The sequence below is a fragment of the Arachis stenosperma genome, chromosome 2 (assembly GCF_014773155.1).
Source record: "Arachis stenosperma cultivar V10309 chromosome 2, arast.V10309.gnm1.PFL2, whole genome shotgun sequence".
Classification (NCBI taxonomy): Eukaryota; Viridiplantae; Streptophyta; class Magnoliopsida; order Fabales; family Fabaceae; genus Arachis; species Arachis stenosperma.
This window is the reverse complement of record NC_080378.1, coordinates 68209367-68231067: the sequence shown is the minus strand read 5'-3', so window position 1 is coordinate 68231067 and position 21701 is coordinate 68209367. Positions and strand designations below refer to the sequence as shown.

The 21701-nt window shown below is 36.4% G+C and overlaps 1 long non-coding RNA gene, 1 other non-coding gene and 1 pseudogene across 2 annotated transcripts; all 3 read right to left on the bottom strand.

The window, feature by feature from the left end:
* Nucleotides 1-7667: 7667 nt before the first annotated feature.
* Nucleotides 7668-12753, bottom strand: LOC130960650 (uncharacterized). The gene is made up of 4 exons (XR_009079187.1): nt 12609-12753; nt 12197-12522; nt 10546-10597; nt 7668-8186 (listed from the first exon to the last, which is right to left on the bottom strand). It is a non-coding gene; the product is annotated as an uncharacterized LOC130960650 (long non-coding RNA).
* Nucleotides 12754-13981: 1228 nt separating this feature from the next.
* Nucleotides 13982-20766, bottom strand: LOC130962965 (uncharacterized; annotated as a pseudogene).
* A 513-nt stretch (nt 20767-21279) lies between these two features.
* Nucleotides 21280-21383, bottom strand: LOC130964659 (small nucleolar RNA R71). Its single transcript, XR_009080744.1, has one exon. It is a non-coding gene; the product is annotated as a small nucleolar RNA R71 (small nucleolar RNA).
* Between the last annotated feature and the right edge of the window lie 318 nt (nt 21384-21701).

Here is a 21701-nt window from a genome sequence, read left to right as displayed (position 1 = left end):
TCTGTCTCATTTAAAACTCTATTTAAACTAAATCAAATCAACTCAATTTAAGCTCTTTTAGTGTAAATCAAATCAAATGAATAATTCACTTTAGCAATGGTAATAGTAAATCGAAATAGGTAAATTCGATTTACTAGCTAGTAGCTACTGATACACACAACTCCTAGTAAATCGAAACAAACCAATTCAATTTAAAGCATAGGGAAGCCAATAGTAAATCTATGAAAATTGCTTTCATTTCCTAAGGATATAGCTCTAAGGTAATTAAATCTAATTGATTCAAATTACTAAGTAATGAAGCACAATATAATTCGAATTTACTTAATTTGATTTAGATACGAGTACGTCTTATAAATATAACAAATGTAACTCTTCATCAGAGTGGCATTCACAATAGCTAGTGATGATAGTTGTTTAGTTCTTGTGCACTATATAGGGTTGATTAAAAAAATGCGAGAGAGAATAAAATTTACTGATAATGATCCATTAAGTGTTTTTATCAATTCTTATACCAGTTTTGCTCAATTTAAGAATACTATAAACCAGAAACTGTGAGTGCATGGCATGAAACAGGTGAAGAAATTATTTTATAGGATTCCAGTTTCTATTGTTCGAGATGGTGTAAAGTACGACTCCTTTGTAATATATAGTGATGAAGATTTACAACTTTTGTTTTACCGTCGTCATCAGTTTTTCGAAGTGAAAACCCATGAACTATTGGTCAATTTTGGAGATGTGGTCTCTATTCAAGAGTATCTAATCAAAATTCTCAATTTATAACAACGCTAGGAGCCTCTAGTTTAGTGCTTGTTGTTGTCTCTTCATATGTGTCTGTAATTCTCCGAAGCAGTTTTGGTGGCTTATCTATCCTTTGCAGTTGATCTAAAATGCGTTAATAACGAAAAAATTGGTGATAACCAATCTTTTGGTGAGCTTGTGATTACGATGGTAGATACTCCTGTTATGATCCTAGTTTCTGGGAAAGATAGTGAACTAAATCCCACAGAAGATGTATTGCAGTATGACGATGATGCGGAGTCCAGCATGATAGATGAGGATAGCGGTGATGAATTGGAGAGGAGTATTCCAGTTGGTCGGGGTAGAGCATCGAGTTCAGGAACTCAGCAAAATTCTTGTACTTTTCGACTTTAGATATAGAGGCCATGGTATAGTAGAATTTTTCAGATGTAGAATCCAGTTTTAGGGGCAGAGATGCTCAACATAAGTCAGCTACAGTTGAGTTCCAAGTTGGTCAAGAGTTTTAGAGTAAAAAGAAAGTCGTCTTAAGTGTGAAGACTTATAGCATTCGTCGTGAAGTTGAGTATAGAGTGTTAGAGTTAGATCATATCAAGTATCATGGAAAGTGTAAGGAATTTGAAAAAAGTTGCAGTTGGTTGACTCGGATTACTCTTTGCCAGCGAAAGGGTGCTTGAGAGGTCAGAAGGTATAATGGATCTCATACATGTTTGGCCACATCAATTTCTAGTGATCACAAGATGCTTGATTACCATGTTATATATGCGTTCATCTTTTCAATGGACAAAAGCCGATGCGACTGTGTCGATTAAGATACAGCAGATTGCCATAGAGGAAGATTTTAGTTTTAGGCCGAGTTACAGAAAGGTTTGGTTGGCTAAGCAAAAAGCCTTTGTGTAGATTTATAGGGATTGGGAAGAGTCATGCAATAAGTTGCCAATATGGATTTTATGTGTGCAAACAACAATGTCAAGTGGTATTGCAGTGCTGAAGACGGTCATGTGCAAGTTGGAGGCAGCCAAGTTGACAGGTCACCAGCTTATTTCCATTGAATATTCTGGACATTCTCATTATGTATCGAGGCCTTCAGGCATTATAAGCCACTGGTTAGTATTGATGGGAGCCACTTGTACGGTAAATATGGGTGTACATTGATGGTTGCGATTGCACAAGATGAAAATTCAAATATCATTTCCATTCCTTTCGCACTTGTAGAGGTTGAGAATGCAGAGTATTGGTCGTTTTTCCTATCTCACCTTTGATAGCACGTCACACCTTAGCTGGGTATTCTAGTGATATCAGATAAGTACAACGGAATCAAAGATACTTTGGAGGCTCCTGATGGTGGATGGCTTCCGCTTAGTGCTTATCGTACATTTTGTGTCAGGCATGTTGTAGCAAATTTTGATTTGAGAGCTTCAAGGACAATGATGCAAGGAGGTTTCTAGTAAATGCTACTTATGCCAAGATTGAGTTTGAGTTTGACTGTTGATTTCACATTCTTCGAAGTGAAGACCCGACAATGTATGAGTGGACCAACAGAATGGAATATGAGAAGTCGACTTAGCACCGGGACGAGGGTCGTAGAATCGGACATATGACAACTAATATCTCCGAGTGTGTTAGCTCCGTGCTAAATGGTATAAGGAACCTTCTAGTTTGTTCCTTAGTGAAGTCCACTTATGGGAGGTTAGCCGAGCTCTTTGTTCATAAGGGAAGAGAGGTTGAGGCACAATTAGGGATAAGACAGCAGTTTAGTCAGGCTTTGATGACGGCAATAGAGGTTAATCTGAAAGCATCAAGATATTTCATAGTGACTTTGTATGATAGGGATAATTCTAAGTTTAACATGGCAGATACTACACCAACTGGTAATTTCTCACTTGGCTCTTATAGAGTTTCACTGAGGGATTGGACTTGCAACTGTAGGTACTACCAGGCACTTCATTATCCATGTCGACATGCCATGGCTTGCTGTGCATACTCTCATCTGAGTTGGGCAGCCTATGTCCACGAAGTGTATCGCCTTAGTACGGTGTTCAACGTCTATAGGATGGGGTTCAATCATCTGATCCCAGAAGGTTTTAGCCCCATATGATGGTTGTACAGTCATCCCTTATTTGAGTAAGAGACGTGCATCTGAAGGGAATCCAAAAACTACTAGAATCCAAACTATCATGGATAAGGTGTGTAAGACCCCGTATTATTAAAAAAATTAAATAATAAATTTATTTCTAATTTATTATGTTTAATTAAGATTATATTTTTATGAGATTTTATATATAAATTAAGTAATTTTTTATTTATGATTTAAAGTTTTTAGTAATTGAATAATAATAAATATTTTATATACTTTAAGTTGAATAATTAGATTTTTAGTTTTATTTTATGATTATAAAGGAAATTTATTTTTATTATCTCTATTAATTGAATTAGAGTATTTATTTGAAAATAAAATTTTAAGTTGATAATTAAATAGTATTTTTATAGATATTATTATTGAATTAAGATTGATTTTAATTATTCTATTACCCCTATCTTTATTAAAATTACCTAAACTACCCAAGAAATTTTCAAATTGAAACCCTAACCCTAATTTCATGCTAACAGCTGCCATTCCCCCCGCCCCCCCCCCCCACCTTTACCCTTCCTTCCTCATTACACACAAAACAAACCCACACAAACGCAGAATGGACTAAGGGAGACGAGAGAAAGAAGGTTGCGATCGGAGAGAGAGAGATGTGTTTAAGAGAGAGAGAATAGAGAGCCAGCGGGAGCTACTGCCACCACGCCTAGCTGCCGAAGCACCGCCGCCGAACCCGTTACCTACATCGCCACTGTGAACCGCAAACAGAGGAGAAGGAGAGAGACAAGTTTGCGGGGAAAAAGTGGAAGCAGCATCGTCACTCCGTCGCATTTTCTTGCCACTGTCGAGCCACCGTTTGTGCTTCCAATTCGCACTGCTGTGACTCCTGTTGTCGCCAGATCTATCGCCACCTAACACGGAAGAGAGAGCCAGACACGAGGAGTAGAACACGATGGAGCAGAGGAGGTCCTATGCTGCTGTCACCACGCTCCTCTGCTGCCGCGAAAAAACTGCCGTCATCGCCGTTGCTGGTGGGTCAAGCCCACTGCCGATTTGGACTGAGGGAGAAGAAGACGCCGGGAAGAGAGAGAAGGTTATGGTAAGGAGGGGTTTTGTCATTGTTTCTCTTGTTGTGGTTAAAGGTTGCCGCTGAGCTGCATGAGGTTGTTGGAGCTGCTCCGCCGCCTTTCTGGTCACTGGGTATAGCACAGGTGTCGCCGGAATCAACTGATGAAGCTACCTGATAAACCACTGATTTATGGTTTATTTAGTCTTGAATTGAGTGGATCTTATCCATTATTCTCATATTTATGCATATAATTCGCATGTTTTATATTCTCCTTCCTAATTTTGTGCTGTGACTGAAAACATGCTCCTTTAGCCTTAAATTTGCTAATTTTAATCCTCTTTTATTACCATTCGATATCGTGATATGTGTGTTAAGTGATTTCAGATTTTCCAGGGCAGAAATGGGTTAGAGGATGAAAAAAAAGCATACAAAACTGGAAGGAACACAAGAAATTGAAGTTTGGAGAAGCTGGCAGAGGCACACACGCGTGGACGACGCGTATGCGTGACTGGTGCAGGAGACAAGCGACGCGTACGTGTGGATGACGCATAAGCGTGACAAGGAATTTGTTCAGTGACGCGTACGCATGGCTGACGTGTACGCGTGACAGAGCATCACGTGCTGCAATTTACAGAAAATGCTGGGGGCGATTTCTGGGCTGCTTTTGACCCAGTTTGAAGCCCGAAATTACATATTAGAGGTTGGGAGTGGAGCAAAATCATTCATTCAACTTTTATTCATACACAATTTTAGGGTTAGATGTAGGTTTCTAGAGAGAGGGGCTCTCTCCTCTCTCTAGGTTTTAGGGTTTCTTCTTTCAATTTCTCCTTAGGTTCAGGTTTAATCTTCCTTTGATTTAGTTTTCTCTTACTTTTATTTGTTTAAGCACTTTAGTTCCTCTTATTCTATTTAATTTTCCTTTTTCGCCATTTTTATGTTTATGAGCTCTTGTTACGTTTGATTTCTTTTTAATGCAATTTATGTTTTCTATGTTTATTGTTACTTTCTTTAATTGTTAGTCATTGATGCTTGTAATTGGTTGTTTAGATTTAATATTCCTTGTTAATTTTCTAAGTTTTTATTTTGTTCCTTCCAAGTCTTTGATAAAATGCTTGGGTAGATTTTAATTTAGATTTTTATGTTCCTAATTTGGATTGATCAATTAGAGACTCTTGAGTTATCAAATGTCTTTTGTTGATTGGTGATTGAAGATTGCCGGTTAGCTTGAACTTCACCAAAGCTAGTCTCTCACTATGAGTTGACTAGGACTTGTGAACTCAAGTTGATTGTATGCACTTGACCTTTGTCCATTGGTTAGAGGTTAACTAAGTGAAGGCAATTTACATTTACCATCACAATTGAGGATGATAATAATGATAGGACTTCTTAATTTCTTTCCTTGCTAAGAGCTTTCTTAATTATTAGTTTATTTTCTAGCCATTTTACTTTCTTGTTTCTCATTACGAAACCCAAAAATATACTTGTTCATAACCAATAATAAATACACTTCCCTGCAATTCCTTGAGAGACGACCAGAGGTTTAAATACTTTGGTTAATTTTATTGAGTTTGCTTAAGTGACAAACAATCTAAACATTAATTGAGGTTGAATTGTCAGTTTAGAACTATACTTGCAACGCGACATTTTTGTGAAATTCTTTACTAACAATTCAACCTCAATCAATGTTTAGATTTTTTGTCACTTAAGCAAACTCAATAAAATTAACCGAAGTATTTAAATCTCGGGTCATCTCTCAAGAAATTGCAGGGAAGTGTATTTTTTATTGGTTATGAAAAAGTATATTTTTGGGTTTTGTAATGAGAAACAAGAATGAAAAATGGCGAGAAAATAAACTAATAATTAAGAAAGCTCTTAGCAAGAAAAAAAATTAAGAATTCATATCCTTATTATCATACTCAATTGTGATGGTAAACGTAAATTGCATTAACTTAGTTAACCTCTAACCAATGGAGGAAGTTCAAATGCATACAATCAACTTGAATTCACAAGTCCTAGTCAACTCATAGTAAGAGACTAGCTTTGGTGAAGTTCAAGCTAACTGGCAATCTTCAATCACCAATCAATAAAAGACTTTTGATAACTCATGAGTCTCTAATTGATCAATCCAAGTACGAACATAAAAATCTAAATTAAAATCCACCCAAGCATTTCGTCAAACACTTGAAAGACACAAAATAAAAACATAGAAAATTAACAAGGAATATTAAATCTAAACAACCAATTGCAAGCATCAATGACCAACAATTAAAGAGAGCAACAATAAACATAGAAAACATAAATTGTATTAAAAGAAATCAAACGTAACAAGAGCTCATAAACATAAAAATGACGAAAAAGGGAAATTAACAAGAGAGGAAGGTGAACTAAAGTGCTTAAATAAATAAAAATAAGAGAAAACTAAATTAAAGGAAGATTGAACCTGAACCTAAGGAGAAACTGAAAGAAGAAACCCTAAAACCTAGAGAAAGGAGAGAGCCTCTCTCTCTAGAAACCTACATCTAACCCTAAAATTGTGTATGAATGAAAGTTGAATGAATGATTCTGCTCCACTCCCAGCCTCTAATCTGTAATTTCGGGCCTGAAATTGGGTCAAAAGCAGCCCAGAAATCGCCCCAAGTGTTTTTTGTAAATTGCAACACGTGACGCGTCACTGAACAAATTCCTTGTCACGCGTACACGTCATCCACGCGTACGCGTCGCTTGTCTCCTGCACCAGTCACATGTACGCATCATTTATGCATGCGCGTCGCTGCCAGCTTCTCTAAACTTTAATTTCTTGTGTTTCTTCCACTTTTGCATGCTTCTTTTCCATCCTCTAAGCATTCCTGCCCTGGAAAACCTGAAATCACTTAACACACATATCACGGCGTCGAATGGTAATAAGAGAGGATTAAAATTAGCAAATTTAAGGCCAAAGAAGCATGTTTTCAGTCATAGCACAAAATTAGGAAGGAGAATGTAAAACATGCAAATTATATGCATAAGTGTGAGAATAATGGATAAAATCCACTCAATTCAAGACTAAATAAACCATAAAATAGTGGTTTATCAATCTCGCCACACTTAAACATTAGCATGTCCTCATGCTATGCTCAAGAGAAACTATAAAGGAGGTAAAGAGGGATGGTAGAATGTATGGCATGCCACACTACAAGGGAGGCGGGAATTGGCGGCGGTTTTATTATGCATTAGCGACGGTTTACCTAACCGCCATGGATCTAGGTGCCCGGATTGGATTTGGCGGCGATTTCCAGAAATCGCTGGCATAACCGCCGCTAAATCAAGATTTTGCGGCACACCAATAGAAAACCGCCACCAAACCCAACTAACATGATTTACCTCATATTTACTGGCGGTTTCCAAACCATCGCAATTTTTATCGATAGTCCAAGTCACCGAAACCGCTGCTAAATGCTAATGTAGTTTCTGTGAGAGATACCGGCGGTTACAAACCGCCGCCAGATATAATAGTTTTTCTAACCATTGAAGCAAATCAGAGGCGGTTTAAAACCGCCGCTAGTTTATGAGAAATTAAAAAAAATGGAAATTTGGGTCTTTCATTGATTACACGCATAATTGGTTTAAAATATTATTCAATTATTTATAATTTTTTTTATTTTTTTTTAGTTTAAGATTGAATATTTTCAACCTTAGAATCTAAACTTGTAGCAAAAATAAAATTGAAATATAAGCAAAACAAGAAATATATATCCATCAAAATACTAACAAAAAGAAATATCTTTCAAAGAGTTGCTCAGTCTAATTCAATAAAATATTTTCTTCAATGCAAAATATCTCCAATCCTAATATTTTATTTAAGAATACTTAACATGTGTCTAAATCATGTTGAACACATAAAAATTATTGGCTAAATTTTTGATTATCCTGACTTTCCAAAACTCTATAGTCTTGCGTCCTTTGCGATTCAGAGCTTTAGAATCAACAAACGAGCCATCAGCATCTTGATCAACAGAATCCACATCATTAGCATTATCTGCCGAGTTTACATGGCTTGGCTCCGAGTTCTTAATGGTAGTTGTGCTCGTTTATGGAGCAGGCCTTGGTACACTGCGCGGCGGAAGGAACGGGCGTGAAATTGGAGGGACACTATCACTATCCAGGAGAATTTCAGAGTCATCGCGGTGGGTAGCAGAGGCCGGAGGCGGAGCCATATTTGGTTGCTGACATCCTGGTCCTACTTTCGGTTTTTTTGTGAAACGACCTTTTCTAGCCATCCTAGAAGATAAAGAGCGCCTGTTTCAACCAAATAACAAATTAGAATCTAGAGGAGTCGAAGCACATATCATGCTGTTATGGTAAATTTGTTACAACCAAAATTGAAATATAATTCATTGACTAATCCATATAGAAAACACAGGTTTAAATATAGATATGAGATTACATACATGTGAGACTATAATTTCTGCCCAAAAATCTAAGATACTCCCAACCATTTTTACAAAAAAAGCAGCACGTACATTCAAGAGTGTAGCACTTGCAAAAGGCAACTCCAAATTAATTACTGTGTTCCATATATAGTTTTTGGCTTCAAATATCACATACACTGTTGGCAATAAGAAGATAATCTTTATTCAATCTCTCCTTTTTAAGCTATGAACAGTATATTTGTAATAAATTTTATAGATTAATATATTTATTTAGGGCTAAGTGACTAAATAATTTCCAAGTACATGTTGCAGCAAATACACAGGGAATATTTGAAATATATACATTGAAATGCCCATAGGTAGGTATGACCGAACCATTAAATCTTAGGTAGACTACACTATTAAAAAACACCACGCACATATCAAAATACAAACCAAATGGTGATATATATTAATGTCATATTTTAGGTACAGGTTTGAACAACAAAGAGCATATAAATTACTCATCACCTCTCCCAATTTAATTAACTCCTTGCATTGATTATTTCATGCATGTCCTAGGGTGTTAGCTATAATCATTGAAACGAGTATAGAAGGCCAAAAAACTGGGTCATATTTTATAATAACCGTCGAATAATTAAGTGTTTTTTTTTAATAGTGCACTTCACTTCACATACACATTTTCTATTTTTTTTGTTGCTTCTACTGGGTCCTCTATTTTCTACTATAATGGAAAAATAGCTTAGCAATAAAAACATTCTTTATATAAATATCCTACTAATCAGAGTACCAAGGAGTACCCTTTATTTGCTGAATTTCTCAATTTTACTATTTTGATATGTGGTGTCATATATATATAAAGAATACAAAAGATCTAGCTGACCTTGTGTTTTATTTTTCACCCATATTAGCAAGCACGCATGATGATTATGTGGAAATCAACTTATGAATTTTATGGTTACTTATTTAGTTACTTACATCTCAAATCAATGCTAAGTAAACTATTATACACTCAAAAAATAATATACACCAAAAAAATAAATAACTAAATCAATAATCATATGTTATATTTTTTTAATTAAATAATTAACTACTAAAATAATCAAATCTACCATAATAAAATAACCACTGTTATTCATACTTGTAAAATCATTAACTTTCCTCCCTTCTATACAACAATTTCTCCACCAATAATAAACACATAATCCAGCCAAGCTAGCTAGCTGCACGAATTCATTAGGTACTATTTTCTAATTTCACATAGCGAATAATACAAATGCAACTTCTATATTCTGTACCATTTTCTAACATCCATGAATGCTGCTAAACATGAAATAGGACTAGGTTCACAATATACAGCAAGTGTAATCAATGAGCTTTCACAAAATCAATGATTCAGACACAGTAAACCAAATTTTCTGATACTGCAGCCATCTCAAGAACTAAGCAGCAAGGAGAAATTAAAATTGTACAATAACATGTTCAGGCTTCAAAGAGATTCAACTAAGCAAGCAGATAGAAAATTGTTCCATCAAAGGCATTCGATTGGATCAAAGTTATCAGATCAAAATTTTGCTGAAATAAAATGTTAACCTTTTCTAGCAAAAATGGTTAAAAAAATACCGAGGTGTAAAGCACAATTAACGGACCAGCAACACAGCATGTGAAAAATAAAAATTACTAACGTTCAATGGTCACTTAGAAGAGTCAATAACAAATTCCTTGTTCTTGTGAAAAATGACTTGGTTAGATATGTATTCTCTATATACCCTTCATCCTTTTATCCTTAAAGCATTACTAGAATTTCAGTCTCGTTAACTCCCACCCTTCCCATTTAACGCCCCTATCAAGTAATGTATATTTTTTTACTCTTGTGCTGATAACGAAACTAAAATCAATGTAATCAACGCAAAAATCCACAGTATACTATATTATCAATTATCCAACAATACCAAAAACCACCAGAATATTGATTATAACAGTTTGATACAATAGAAACTAGGGCCAAGTTGTAATGTTGAGCAGCAGCCAATTTTGTATATTGCTTATAACGCTTTAATAGTATTATAGTTTATATCAATCTCAATCCCTTCTTATTATTTTTCCTTTTCCTTACTACAGAATGATCGATTCTAATCCTCACAAAGGCTAAAGAGGAATAGTACAATAATAATAAATCAAGATCATCATATACATATATAATAAGAAAGTTGTAAGAAAATAACCTTGTTTGGAGTGTGCTCTAGAAGCTTCTCTGCTGCAAATAAACTAAATTTTCTGATATAGAGCAAGTGTAATGAATGAGCTTTCACAAAATCAGTGATTCAGACACAATAAACCAAATTTCCTGATAATGCAGCCATCTCAGGAACTAAGCAGCAAGGAGAATTTAAAATTATACAATGACATGTATATGCTTTAAAGAGATTCAACTAAGCAAGCAGGTACAAAATTGAGTACTACTCAAAAAATTAGGGCTTATTAAGGGTTGTTAGGGATTTATTTATTTTGTTAGTAGTTAGCAATATATAAGGGCATTAGTGAACTAACAGATTATGAATTCTATGATTTCCTATGGACCACAATTTTCAGGCATTGGAAAAGTGTACTTCACGTTAATGTAAATGAAATGCATGCAAAAAGGTGATAGATATATTGTAGCCTAATTTGAAATTGCGTTTACTGTTCATTCTATATAGAGCTATAGATATCTTAATCCAACACTCTGCATTCATTATGTATATATATATTGGTGATTCCTGCATAATTGGCATATAGCAGAAACTAATCATAATTATAAGTACTGCAAAAAATGAAAGCTTCACTTAAGAACAAAAGATACAAAAAGATTATTGTTTCATCCCCCATAATCATAATTATAAGTACTTCTCTCAAATGCATCCAATACTAGTAGCCATGGTTGGCTCAGATCGCCAACCATCCCCGCTATCCCAATTTGCTCTCTGCTTACATTCAATGTCAAAAGGTTCATTCAATTCCTTCCTATCTATTCTTTTTTCCTAAGGAGATGAGCTATGTTGTTATTTATATTTTTTACTATAAAAATAAGCCAACTTCACCCAATAATTAATGAGTTATAACTAAATAAGTTCACTCACTTATAATTCTTTTCTTTATAACCAAACTAGTTACAACTCATTGTTCCTTGTATCTTAAGCAATATAATTAAAGGTTACATTTTTTCTCCTATATTTAATTTCTGAGTTGGGGCTTTGCTATACTTAAGTTCGTTTGACGATTACAAATCACTTTCATCACCATGTTCCTAATTCAGCACAAAAGTAAACATTATCAAGTTTTATGTTTACTTTTGAAAACTAGATATACGTTATCCCTTATGCTTGCAAAATAACTTAGGAACTCAAAACTTGCATGTACTGAACTGGTTTAGGTCTCTTGCTTATTGCATTAGGAGTTGACAACTGCTCAAAAAATTAGGGCTCATTCTCTCAACCACAATCTTTTGGTGTGATGGTGTTAGCTGCCATACTCTAGTGTGTCCTAGTAAGTCAATTTTGCCTTAGCCTCTTCAATAATCATATAGGAGATTCCAGATCAAGTGATGTTAATATTAACTCGACCTTTTTCCATGTTTAGGTTCTAATTAAACAAGGCATGCTTTGTCAGGGAGACAAGGTTGCATTACAATCTGCTAATTCATCTAACTCAATTAACTATCTAGCCAATCAACACTCACGTATTCAATTGGTTAAAATTATGACAGAAGTAGAATAATGATTAGCCAGCTAAGCTTGCTCATATGGGACCAAGTCACATGAATCAAATCCCTAACCCTAAACAGCAGTAGAACCAAGAGTGAAAACACAAAGGAAAGCTCAAAGTGTTAGAACTAACCAGGGACAAAGAGAGGCAGCGATAGCTCAAGATGGCGAACGGTGGAGGGTGGCTCAATAGTTTCGTGCATGACCAAGGAGATGGGAGACTTCGACGCCGGTAGGAGAAGCGTGTATGGAAGCTGCGCGACTCTACAACCCAGACAAAGGTGCAGGGTGTTGCAGATCCTAGGGATTTTGCACACCTTGGACAAGGGAGTATGGGTTTCCGGAAATGTGGCTGCCCCAAATGCTTGACGACGGCCAGAGGACCCAGGATCGGCAGCAGTGGCGCAGTGGATCAGGGATGGCAGTGTTCACGCGCTTCCAAGGACTCTTCGCGGGGTTCTGCTTGATTTGGGAAAGATTTAATTAGAATTTATAGGATAAATTAAAAAGGGGGTAAAACAGAATTTGATTTAAGAGATCCTTACCTAGCGGCGTTTAACTAGGCAATCGCCATTGTTGTAGCGGAACACATAGAGAGCCTTCATTTGCACCACTGCTTTGCGGTGGCAAGGTGAAACGCCGCCAATTCTTTGCCGCTATGTTCCGTTCCTGGCGTAGTGCCACTTATCTATATGAATGCAACTAAATGTGAAATGCTTCTACCTACTTGGTTAAAAGTAAAAAAATCTTTTAAGAATGAATATGAACTGGATTCCACTAATTCAAATCATAAAATAAAGTACAAATAGATTTTCAAGAAGAAAGCTCGTGAAAGACGGGAACAAAGAATCGAGCATCGAACCCTCACCAGAAGTGTATACACTCTGATCACTCAGGTGTTTAAGGTTCGATTCTCTCAATTCTCTACTAATCTTACTTTCTAAGACTTTCTCTTCTTCTACCAATCAATAAAAAATTAATGCACAAATATACATATCAAGAGGTTTTTTCAAGGGTTGTAATGGGATTAGGGTCAAGGTAGGATTGTATTTGGTCAAGTGGACTAAAATCTAAATCTTTGATTAACCTAAAGTTTCCACCTAACTTAAGACAATCCATGTAATCAAAATACAAAATCTAACTACCCATTAACTATGTTTTCCATATATTCATGCATCTGATTTTGAGTACAGTACATATGCATTGCTATCACCATCTACTTTGGGGAATTTTGTCCCTTTTTATTATTTGCTCTTTTTATTTTCTTTTTTTCTTTTCTTATTTTTTTCTTTTTATTTTTCTTTTCTTTTGTTTTTCTCAATGCATATGATTAAGGTATTGAATACAAGAATATGTGTTTAACTATCTTTTTCACAAATTCACCAAAAATATACAATACCCAATTCTCAAACCAAATGTTTCCAAACCAATTTTCCCACACTTAAAATGTGCACTCTCACTAGTCTAAGCTAACAAAGGATTCAAATTAAGGACATTATTATTTTTCGCTTAGAGTTAGTGATGAGCTAAAGTAAAGAATAAATGGGGTTGAAAAGGCTCAACATTGGGTTACAAAGGATAATGAAAGGGTAAGGCCATATAGATATGTGAGCTATAGTGAAACAAAGGCCTCAATCACATAAGTGCATGCATACATCAAACAATGGAAATATAGAATCAAGCAAGACAAAGATCACAATTTTAGAGACAACAACACACACCAAAATAAAATATTGGTTGATAAGATGCAACCAATCAAATAGGCTCAAAATCTCACCGGTTTTGTGTGTTCGAGCTCTAAAACCATGTTTCAAATTAAATATCTTCAAACAAGTTTAACAAACATTTTAATTCAAATTAGTGAAATGCTCTAAAAAGTTTCTTGAAAAAAGAAAATATTACTTCAACCAAGTAGTAGCTAATTGTAAGCAACTAACTGATCATGCAATCTATTATGCAATGCAACAAATAACTAACAAAGAATATTAAACATTGGTGTTGAAAAGAAAGTAACTAACCCATGAAAGTCGGTATCAACCTCCCGACACTTAAAGATTGCACCGTCCTCGGTGCATGCAAAGATGTGCAAGTGGATGGGTTGCTACAATTGATACGCTTTCTCCAAAGATTGTGTTGCGAAACTTGTTTGTCGCCCCATTTAGAAGTTTTCCGTTTTTCTTCTTGGTGGCCATCCTGAAAGGAGAGAAGAAGAAAGAAGAAGAAGAACCCACAAACAAAGATATGCAAACAAATAAAATATGGGTGAGCTAATGCCAAATAATAATGAAGTTCTCAACTACATGGTAGCTTGATAAGCGGATAATTTATACGCTTTTTGGCATTGATTTTAGGTAGTTTTTAGTAGGATCTAGCTACTTTTAGGAATGTTTTCATTAGTTTTTATGTAAAATTCACATTTCTGGACTTTACTATGAGTTTGTGTGTTTCTCTGTGATTTCAGCTATTTTTTGGCTGAAATTGAGGCACCTGAGCAAAGGTCTGATAGAGGGCTAATAAAGGACTGCTGATGTTGTTGGATTCTGACCTCCCTGCACTCGAAATGGATTTTCTGGAGCTACAGAACTTCAAATGGTGCGCTCTCAACGGTGTTGGAAAGTAGACATCCAGGGCATTCCAGCAATATATAATAATCCACACCTTATTCGAGTTAATATGACGCAAACTGGCGTTCAACGCCAGTTCCATGTTACGTTCTGGAGTAAAACGCCAGAAACATGTCACAAACCAGAGTTAAACACCAAACAGACGTTACAACTTGGTGTTTAACTCCAAAAGAAGCCTCTGCATGTGTAAATCTTAAGCTCAGTCCAAGCACACACCAAAGTGGGCCCCGGAAGTGGATTTCTGCACTTAGACTTATTTCTGTAAACCCTAGTAGCTAGTTTAGTATAAATAGAACTTTTTACTATTGTACAAAGGGTCCTTTTCCCTTATTTTCGATTTCATATCACATTTTGGGGGGCTGGCCATTCGGCCATGCCTAGACCATCACTTATGTATTTTCAACGGTGGAGTTTCTACACACCATAGATTAAGGGTGTGGAGCTCTGCTGTACCTCGAATGTTAATACAATTACTACTATTTTCTATTCAATTAAGCTTATTCTTGTTCTAAGATATTCGTTGCACTTCAACATGATGAATGTGATGATCCGTGACACTCATCATCATCCATCTTTATGAACGCGTGCTTGACAACCACTTCCGTTCTACCTTAGATCGAGCGAATATCTCTTGGATTCCTTAATCAGAATCTTCGTGGTATAAGCTATAATTATTAGCGGCTATTCTTGAGAATCCGGAAAGTCTAAACCTTGTCTGTGGTATTCCAAGTAGGATTCAAGGATTGAATGACTGTGACGAGCTTCAAACTTGCAATTGTTGGGCGTGGTGACAGACGCAAAAGAATCAATGGATTCTATTCCGACATGATCGAGAACCGACAGATGATTAGCCGTGCTGTGACAGAGCATTTGGACCATTTTCACTGTGAGGATGGGATGTAGCCATTGACAACGGTGATGCCCTACATACAGCTTGCCATGGAAAGGAGTATGAAGAATTGGATGAAAGCAATAGGAAAGTAGAGATTCAACAGGAACAAGCATCTCTATGCACTTATCAGAAATTCCTACCATTGAATTACATAAGTATTTCTATCTTTATTTTAATGTTTTATTTATCTTTATTTTCGAAAACTCCATAACCATTTATTATCCGCCTAACTGAGATTTACAAGATGACCATAGCTTGCTTCATACCAACAATCTCCGTGGGATCGACCCTTACTCACGTAAGGTATTACTTGGACGACCCAGTGCACTTGCTGGTTAGTTGTGCGAAGCTGTGACAAAGTGTGATTCACGTTTGAGAGCTCCAAGTCTATTGGCGCCATTGTTGATGATCACAATTTCGTGCACCAAGTTTTTGGTGACGTTGCCGGGGATTGTTCGAGTTTGGACAACTGACGGTTCATCTTGTTACTCAGATTAGGTAATTTTCTTTTCAAAAAGTTTTCAAAAATCTTTCAAAATTTTTTCTTTGATTGCGTTTTTTCAAAAACAATTTTTGAAAAAAAAAAAGAAAATTTAATAAAATCATAAAAACCAAAAATATTTTGTATTTCTTGTTTGAGTCTAGTGTAATTTTTTAAGTTTGGTGTCAATTGCATGTTTTAAAAACTTTTGCATTTTTCGAAAATTCATGCATGTGTTCTTCATGATCTTCATGTTGTTCTTGGTAAGTCTTCTTGTTTGATCTTTAAATTTTATTGTTTTGTATCTTTTGTTGTTTTTCATATGCATTTTTGCATTCGTAGTATCTAAGCATTGAAAATTTCTAACTTTGGTGAATTTCATGTTTTTCTTTTCTTCAAAATTTTTTAAAAAATAAGTCTTGATGTTCATCTTGATCTTCAAACTATTCTTGGTGTTCATCTTGACATTCATAGTGTTCTTGCATGCATTAAGTGTTTTGATCCAAAATTTTCATGTTTTGGGTCATATTTGTGTTTTTCTCTCTCCTCATTAAAAATTCAAAAATAAAAAATATCTTTTCCTTATTTTACTCATAATTTTTGAAAATTTGAGTTGACTTAGTCAAAAATTTTTAAAACTTAGCTATTTCTTATAAGTCAAGTCAAATTTTCAATTTTAAAAATCCTATCTTTTCAAAATCTTTTTTTCAAAGATCAAATCTTTTTCATTTTTTTATTATTTTCAAAAATTTTTAAAATTTATTTTCAAAATCTTTTTCTTATCTTTATTTCAAAAATTCGAAAACTTTACTAACAATTAATGTTATTGATTAAAAAATTTGAAGTTTGTTACTTTCTTGTTAAGAAAGGTTCAATCTTTAAATTCTAGAGTCATATCTTTTAGTTTCTTGTTAGTCAAGTAATCAATTTTAATTTTAAAAATCAAATCTTTTCCAAAATATCTTTTTCAATCATATCTTTTAAAAATATCTTTTTCAAAATTGATTTCAAAAATCTTTTCTAACTTCTTATCTTTTCAAAATTGATTTTCAAATCTTTCTCAACTAACTAATTGATTTTTTTTGTTTGTTTCTTATCTTTTTTTTCCAAAACCACCTAACTACTTTTCTCTTTCTAATTTTTGAAAATTCCCTCCTCTTTTTCAAAATTCTTTTAATTAACTAATTGTTTCAAATTTTAATTTTAATTTTATTTCTTATCTTAATTTTCAAAAATCACTAACCCTTTTTCAAAATTTATTTTCGAAATTCTCTCTCTATCATCTCTTTTCTATTTATTTATTCATTTACTAACACTTTTCTTCATCTAAAAATTCGAACCCTCTCCTCTCTCTGAGTTCGAATTTTCCTCTTTTCCTTTCTCTATTCTTCTTCTTCTATTCACATAAAGGAATCTCTCTACTGTGGTAAAGAGGATCCCTATTATTATTTTTTGTTCCCTTCTTTTTCATATGAGCATGAGCAAGGACAAGAATATTCTTGTTGAAGCAGATCCTGAACCTGAAAGGACTCTGAAGAGAAAACTAAGAGAAGCTAAATTACAACAATCCAGAGACAACCTGACAGAGATTTTCGAAAAGGAAGAGGAGATACAACAACAACAACAAAGCCTTGTCCCACTAAGTGGGGTCGGCTACATGAATCAAACGACGCCATTGTGCTCTGTCATGTATCATGTCTACAGAGAGACCGTTTACATGTAGATCTCGTTTGACCACCTCACGGATGGTCTTCTTAGGTCTTCCTCTGCCTTTCGCTCTTTGTCCATCTTCCATCTCATCCACCCTCCTGACTGGATGTTCTATCGGTCTTCTTCCCACATGTCCAAACCACCTGAGACACGATTCAACCATCTTTTCCACAATGGGTGCTACTCCAACTCTCTCCCTTATATCTTCATTCCTTATTTTATCCAATCGCATATGACCACTCATCCATCTCAACATCTTCATCTCTGCCACACTCAGCTTATGTTCGTGCTCCCCTTTAGCCGCCCAACACTCCGTACCATACAGCATAGCCGGTCTTATAGCGGTGCGATAGAATTTACCTTTAAGTTTTAAAGGCACTTTTTTGTCGCATATAAAACCAGATGCACTCTGCCATTTTGACCAACCTGCTTGGATCCTATGATTTACATCCTGTTCAATCTCTCCATTATCCTGTATGATGCACCCAAGATACTTAAAACTTTAAACTTTTCGTAGGATATTTTCTCTAATCTTCACCTCTATATTGGAGTTTTCCCTTCTCAGACTGAATTTACATTCCATATATTCCGTCTTGTTACGGCTTATGCGCAGACCATACACTTCTAGAGCTTCTCTCCATAACTCCAACTTCTTATTTAGGTCTTCCCTTGACTCTCCCGTAAGGACGATATCATCGGCAAAAAGCATGCACCATGGCACAGGCTCTTGGATATGCTCTGTGAGTACTTCCAAGACTAATGTGAAAAGGTATGGACTTAAGGATGATCCCTGGTGTAATCCTATACCAATAGGGAATTCCTCTGTCACACCACCTTGAGTCTTCACACTAGTTGTGGCCCCATCATACATGTCTTTGATTGCCCGAATATATGCGATCCTTACTCTCCTCTTTTCTAAAACCTTCCATAAGACCTCCCTTGGTACCCTATCATACGCTTTTTCCAAATCAATAAACACCATGTGCAGATCCCTTTTATTACTACGATACCTCTCCATCATCCTTCTTAATAGGTATATCGCTTCAATGGTAGATCTGCCTGGCATAAATCCAAATTGGTTCTCTGTTACTTGTGTCTCTTTTCTCAACCTCCGTTCTATCACCCTTTCCCATAACTTCATAGTATGACTCATAAGCTTAATCCCTCTATAGTTTCCGCAACTTTGTATATCCCCCTTATTCTTGTAGATAGGTACCAAGGTGCTCTTTCTCCACTCATCAGGTATCTTCTTTGACCTTAAAATCTCATTAAAAAGCTTGGTTAACCAGTTGATGCCTTTTCCTCCAAGACCCTTCCAAACCTCAATCGGGATATTATCAGGTCCTATTACCCTGCCATTTTTCATCTGCTTTAGAGCCTCTTTTACCTCGAAGTCTCGAATCCTTCGATAGTAGTCAAAGTTTTGATCTTCTTCCCTTGTGCATGATTGCCAAGGCTCGGAAGAGTCTTCTGTCCCTCATTAAATAACTCGTAGAAGTAGCTCTTCCACCTTTCATTAATCTTCTCCTCTTGAGCCAACACCTCTCCATCCTTATCCTTTATGCACTTAACCTGATCCAAATCTCTCGTTCTTCTTTCCCAACTCTTTGCGATTGTATATATACATTTTCTCCTTCTTTCGTGCCCAAAGACTGGTAGAGACCCTCATATGCTCTTGTCCTTGCTTCACTTACAGCCACTTATGTCTCTTTCTTAGCCGCCTTATATTTTTCCCAGTTATCTGCATTGCGGCATAAAGACCACTCTTTAAAGCATTCCCTTTTTATCTTTATCTTTTCTTGTATACTCGCATTCCACCACCAGGACTCCTTGTCTCTTGGTCCTATTCCTTTAGATTCACCAAAACTTTCTTTTGCTGTTCTTCTAATAACTTCTGCCATCTCCCTCCACATCTCTTCCGCGCTTCCATTCCCATCCCACTTTGCCTCTTCTCCTACCCGTCTTAGGAAGCTTCTTTGTTCCTCACCTTTCATCCGCCACCACCTCGTCCTTGGGTTCTTCGTATGATGTCTTTTCCTAAACTTTTGCTCAACGCGAAAATCCATGACGAGCACCCTATGTTGTGTTGTCAAACTCTCTCCCGGGATAATTTTACAGTTAATGCAAAATTTCCGGTCGACTCTCCTCAACAAGAAGAAGTCGATTTGAGAGCTTGTCATGCCACTCTTATAGGTTATAAGATGTTCGTCTTTCTTTTTAAAACATGTATTTGCGATGAGAAGATCAAAAGTTGAGGAAAAGTCCAAAATAGTTTTACCCTCGGTATTGATCACCCCGAAACCATGGCCTCCGTGAATACTCCCATATCCAGTCACTTCTCTCCCAACATGGCCATTTAAATCTCCTCCTAAGAAAATCTTATCTCCCAAAGGTATGCCTTGAACCAAACTCTCTAGATCCTCCCAAAACCTTATCTTGTGTTGTTCGTCCGAACCCACTTGCGGTGCATAGGCACTAATCACATGGAAAGCACCTCCCTCCACCACAAGTTTGATAGAGATGATCCGATCTCCCACCCTCTTGACATCCACTACGTCCTTCTTCCACTGCTTATCCACAATTATTCCAACCCCATTCCTATTCTTCACCTTTCCTGTATACCAAAGTTTGAAACCAGAAGTATCCAACTCCCTAGCCTTTGCACCAACCCATTTCGTTTCTTGTAGGCACATAATGTTAATCTTCCTCCTTGTCATGGTGTCCACCAACTCCATGGACTTTCCTGTTAGAGTGCCTATGTTCCATGTCCCAAATCTCAACCTTCTGTCGCTTCGACCTATATCTTTTCCTTTGTGAACTAGCTTATTTACCCTCGTCCGTTCACGAAAACGCAAGAACCCTTGCTCATTTAACACTACATCCGGGCACCGATGCAGCGGCTCTTGCTTCAACACCGTACTCGAGCCATACGGCACGTTGCTTCCGGGCAACGACCTAGCTTTAGCGCAATAATGTCTTTGATTCATATCATGGGGGTTCGGCTATATTTTTATGTTGGTTGCCGAAGACCTAACACAACCCTCCTCCTTTATCCGGGCTTGGGACCAGCTATGTACCGCAAGTGTAACATAGGCGGAGTTGAAAAGGAAGAGGAGATGGCAACCAAAAATAATAACACAAGGAGGATGCTTGGTGACTATACTACACCTACTTCCAAATTTGATGGAAGAAGCATCTCAATCCCTTCCATTGGAGCAAACAATTTTGAGCTGAAGCCTCAATTAGTTGCTCTAATGCAACAGAACTGCAAGTTTCATGGACTTTCATCAGAAGATCCCTACCAGTTTTTAACTGAGTTCTAGCAGATCTGTGAGACTGTTAAGACTAATAGAGTAGATCCTGAAGTCTACAGGCTCATGCTTTTCCCTTTTGCTGTAAGAGACAGAGCTAGAACATGGTTGGACTCACAACCTAAGGATAGCCTGGACTCTTGGGATAAGCTGGTCACGACCTTCTTGGCTAAGTTCTTTTCTTCTCAAAAGATGAGCAAGCTTAGAGTGGATGTTCAGACCTTCAAACAAAAAGATGGTGAATCCCTCTATGAAGCTTTGGAAAGATACAAGTAGATGACCAAAAGGTGCCCTTCTGACATACTTTCAGAGTGGACCATTTTGGATATATTCTATTATGGTCTATCTAAGTTCTCTAAGATATCACTAGACCATTCTGCAGGTGGATCCATTCACCTAAAGAAAACGCCTGCAGAAGCTCAAGAACTCATTGACATGGTTGCAAATAACCAATTCATGTACACTTCTGAGAGGAATTCTGTGAGTAATGGGATGCCTCAGAAGAAGGGAGTTCTTGAAATTGATGCTCTGAATGCCATATTGGCTCAGAACAAAATGTTGACTTAGCAAGTCAACATGATTTCTCAAAGTCTGAATGGATGGCGAAATGCATCCAACAG